This window comes from Tachyglossus aculeatus, chromosome X4, assembly GCF_015852505.1.
Source record: "Tachyglossus aculeatus isolate mTacAcu1 chromosome X4, mTacAcu1.pri, whole genome shotgun sequence".
NCBI classification, from domain to species: Eukaryota; Metazoa; Chordata; class Mammalia; order Monotremata; family Tachyglossidae; genus Tachyglossus; species Tachyglossus aculeatus.
This window is the reverse complement of record NC_052098.1, coordinates 19,113,862-19,118,724: the sequence shown is the minus strand read 5'-3', so window position 1 is coordinate 19,118,724 and position 4,863 is coordinate 19,113,862. Positions and strand designations below refer to the sequence as shown.

General features: G+C 45.9%; 1 non-coding gene across 1 annotated transcript; it reads right to left on the bottom strand.

The window, feature by feature from the left end:
- Nucleotides 1-3,647: 3,647 nt before the first annotated feature.
- Nucleotides 3,648-3,785, bottom strand: LOC119948235. Its single transcript, XR_005456646.1, has one exon. It is a non-coding gene; the product is annotated as a small nucleolar RNA SNORA7 (small nucleolar RNA).
- Nucleotides 3,786-4,863: the final 1,078 nt, after the last annotated feature.

Genomic DNA, 4,863 nt, shown 5'->3' with positions numbered 1-4,863 from the left:
CCCCACTAGACTGTAAGATTGTTGTGGGCAGGGAGTGGATCTGTTCACTCTGTTGTATTGTACTCTTAGTACAGTGCTTAGTACAGGGCTCTGCACATAGTAAGTGCTCAGTAAACACCATTGATGATGATGGTGATGATGATTATGATAAGGACTTAAAATCTAGAGGGGAAGACAGACATTAAAATTAAGTTATGGATATGGACATAAGTGCTGTGGGGCTGAGGGTGGGGTGAATATCAGGTGATTAAAGGGAACAGGTCCAACTGCAGGTGTGAAAGCAGAATGGAGGGGTGTAGGGGAAATGAGGGCTTAGGAAAAGTCTCTTGGAGGAGATGTGATTTTAATAAGGCTTGGAAAGAAAGGTCTATCAGATATGGAGGGGTGAGTTCCAGGCCAGAGACAGAACCTGGGTGAGAGGTCGGTGGTGAGAGTCTCCAACCCTGTTTTCCCACAGATCCTCTTTCCCTGGGGGAAGCCAGATGAGTAACATGAATGTCCAAGAGAAGCACAAACATCAAGGTGGGTATGGCTTACTTTGCTTATTGCCCTTCTGTTACCTGGATCTGGGTCCCAAGGGAAGTTACTTCTTCTACTACAGAAGCTTTTCTGTATTGTCCCAAACTGCTGAAGTGTAATAGCTCCAGGCAGGACAGTTTTTCCAATAATGAAAATAGGTTGCATTTGCAGTATTACGGTGTCCAGCAGATTAAGATATAATTTTATTTACCTGCTTTTGGGTTGGCAGGGTGTAGTGCAATCTCCAGGTCGGCAGGTGAAGTCAAACTCTTCAGGGGAGCAAATCGACAGGTAGATGAAGGCAAGCTGCAGAAAGACCTCAGAAAAATCAATGAGTGGGCTGACAAATGGTAGATGTATTTTAATGTGAGCTAGTATAAGGTAATGCTTGCAGGGAAAAATCATCCAGATTACAACTACATCCTGTCTCTCCCCACTTCAGTCTATACTTCACTTTGCTGCCCGGATCATCTTTGTGCAGAAACGCTCTGGGCATGCTACTCCTCTCCTCAAAAATCTCCAGTGGCTACCAGTCAACCTATGCATCAGGTAAAAACTCCTCACTCTTGGCTTCAAGGCTCTCCATCACCTCACCCCCTCCTACCTCACCTCCCTTCTTTCCTTCTACAGCCCAGCCCGCACCCTCCACTCCTCTGCCACTAACCTCCTCACTGTGCCCCATTCTTGCCTGTCCTGCCATCGACCCCCGGCCCACGTCCTCCCTCTGGCCTGGAATGCCTTCCCTCCACACATCCGCCAAGCTATCTCTCTTCCTCCCTTCAAAGCCCTATTGAGAGCTCACGTCCTCCAGGAGGCCTTCCCAGACTGAGCCCCCTCTTTCCTCTCCCCCTCCCCATCCCCCCACCCTACCTCCTTCCCCTCCCCACAGCACCTGTATATATGTTTGTACAGATTTATTACTCTATTTATTTTACTTGTACATATTTACTGTTCTATTTATTTTGTTAATGATGTGCGTCTAGCTTTACTTCTATTTATTCTGATGACTTGACACCTGTCCATATGTTTTGTTTTGTTGTCTGTCTCCCTTTTCTAGACTGTGAGCCCGTTGTTGGGTAGGGACCACCTCTATATGTTGCCAACTTGTACTTCCCAAGTGTCTAGTACAGTGCTCTGCACACAGTAAGTGCTCAATAAATATGATTGAATGAATGAATTAATGAATGAATGAACTGCATGATGATTGATTTGGAGGGTTCATTCATGACTCAGAAAAGTATTCTCAGAGTCACTGTTGACTTTTCCTTTAAATCAGAGATCCAGCATGTGACAGTGGCTAAATAAGCCAACAGAAGGCTAGGAATCATTAAGGGAGGGGATAAAAAACAAAATAAAAGGCAGAATTGGGCCATGGTATACTTGCCTAATAATAATAATTGCAATAATTATTGTATTTGTTAAACTCTTACTATGTGCCAGGCACTGTTCTAAGTGCTGGAGTAAATACAAGATAATCAGGTTGGACACAGTCCCTGTCCCACGTAGGACTCTCAGTCTTAATCCCCATTTTACAGATGAGGGATCTGAGGCACAGAAAAGTGAAGCGAATTGCCTGAGGTCACACAGCAGACAAGTGGCAGAGTCGGGATTAGAACCCAGATCCTTCTGACAGAATACTGTGTGCAATTAGAGAGATCGTAGTACTGGAGAAGGGACCACCAGAGAGCGGCAGTCAAGATGATCAGGAGAATGGGGAATCGATCCATCAGTGGTATTTATTGAGCACTTACTCTGTGCAGAGTACTAAGCACTTGGGAGAGTACAGTACTATAGAGTTGGTAGACACCATCCCTGTCCTCAAGGAGTTTACAGTCTAGTGGAAGTTTCCTTATAAGGACAGACTGAAAAGATTGGAATTCTTTGATTTAGAAAGATGCAGGCTGAAAGGGGCATGATTAAAGTCCACAGAATCATGAATAGTGTGGATTGGGTGAACAGGTAATTTGTTTTTCACTAAATTCCTTGGGACCAGGATGAAGGGACACCCACTGGCTTTTGAAGCTGATAAGGTTCCAAACAAAGGAAACACTTCTTCACCCAGTGGAAGGTAAGCATCTGGATTTTGTTACTGGATGAAGTCGAGCAGGCAATGTCCTCCCTCCCAACATCCGCCAAGCTAGCTCTCTTCCTCCCTTAAAGGCCCTACTGAGAGCTCACCTCCTCCAGGAGGCCTTCCCAGACTGAGCCCCCCTTCCTCCCCCCCTCGTTCCCCTCTTCATCCCCTCATCTTACCTCCTTCCCTTCCCCACAGCACCTGTATATATGTATATATGTTTGTACATATTTATTACTCTATTTATTTATTTATTTTACTTGTACATATCTATTCTATTTATTTTATTTTGTTAATATGTTTGGTTTTGTTCTCTGTCTCCCCCTTCTAGACTGTGAGCCCACTGTTGGGTAGGGACTTTCTCTATGTGTTCCCAACTTGTACTTCCCAGCGCTTAGTACAGTGCTCTGCACACAGTAAGCGCTCAGTAAATATGATTGATTGATTGATTAGTAAGTTCAAAGAGAGGTTTGGATAAATTCATGGACAGGTGGTCTGTAGTGGGTTACGGGAGGAACTAAAGTTGGAAATGTAGAAGGAAACTTTACCAATATTAGATAATGATAACAATGATTGTGGCATTTGTTAAGTGCTTACTGTGTGCCAGGTACTGTACTAAGCGCTGGGTGGATACAAGCAAATCAGGTTGGATACAGTCCCTGCCCCACATGGGGCTCACAGTCTCGATCCCCGTTTTATAGAAGAGGTAACTGAGGCCCAGAGAAGTGAAGTGACTTACCCAAGGTCACACAACAGACAAGTGGCAGAGCTGGGATTAGAACTCACGATCTTCTGACTCCCAGGTCTGTGCTCTATCCACTTTTGTTGTTGTTGTCTTATGCTGGTGAGTTGTGTCCGACCCATAGTGACGCCATGGACACATCTCTCCCAGAATGCCCCATCTCCATCTGCAATCATTCTGGTAGTGTATCCGTAGAGGTTTTTTGGTAAAAATACGGAAGCGGTTTACCATTGCTTCCTTCCGAGCAGTAAACTTGAGTTTCCACCCTTGATTCTCTCCCATGACGCTGCTGTCCAGCACAGGTGAGTTTTGACTTGTAGCAGATTGCCTTCCACTCGCTAGCCACTGCCCAAGCTAGGAATGAAGTGGATTTGCCTCTGCTTGACTCTCCCTCCCATAGTCGAAACTGGTAGAGTACTGGAAACTCTCCAGGTGCAACCCTGAGAGGTGCTATCCACTGTACCTTCCTAAATGTTAGTGTGGATGTCAGGGAATGCAACCATCACAGGCTTCTTCCAAGAATCCTGTTGCCGCTGTCAAAGGCAGAACATAGGTTGGCCAGTAACATTTATGTTATATGTGTTTATAGTTTGCTACTCTATCGAATATGCCAGTACAGCAAAATTCTCAATTTTACCCTTCCAAGCACCAACAAAGTGCTAGTTCTTGGCTTCTTGGGTTGTTGAATCTGAGCGTCACATTCCTAATTTTACTCACTGTGCTGTTCAGTTGCTTTACTTCTACCTAATCAAGGCTTCCCATGGCTCCCTCCACTTATCGCCCCATCTTCCTCCTACCATTCCTCTCCAAACTCCTTTAGCGAGTTGTCTACACCTGCTGTCTCAAATTCCTCTCCTTGACCCCCTCCGATCTAGCTTCCGTCCCCTTCACTCTACAGAAACCACCCTCTCAAAGGTCCCCAGTGATCTCCTTCTTGCCAAATCCAACAGCCTCTACTCCATCCTAATCCTCCGTGACCTCTCAGCTGCCTTCAACACTATCGACCACCCCCTTCTCCTGAGAACATTATCCAACCTTGCCTTCCCTGACACTTTCCTCTCCTGGTTCTCCTCTTATCTGTCTGGTGGCTCATTCTCAGTCTCCTTCACGGGCTCCTCCTCTGCCTCCCACCCCTTAATCGTGGGGGTCCCTCGAGGTTCACTTCTGATTCCCCTTCTATTCTTTATCTACACCCACTCCCTTAGAGATCGCATTCACTCCCATGCCTTCACCTACCACCTCTATGTGGATGACACCCAAATCTAATCCCCCGTCCTGCTCTCTCTCCCTCTCTGCAGTCTCACATTTTCTCCTGCTTTCAAGATATTTCTACTTGGATGTCCTCCTGTCACCTCAAGCTTAACATGTCCAAAACAGAACTCTTTATCTTCCCCCCCAAACCCTGTCCCTCCCAAACCCTGTGCTCCCCTGATTTTCCCATCATTGTAGATGGCATTGCGATCCTTCCTGTATCACAAGCCTGTAACCTTGGCGTTATCCTTGACTCCTCTCTCTCATTCAACCCACA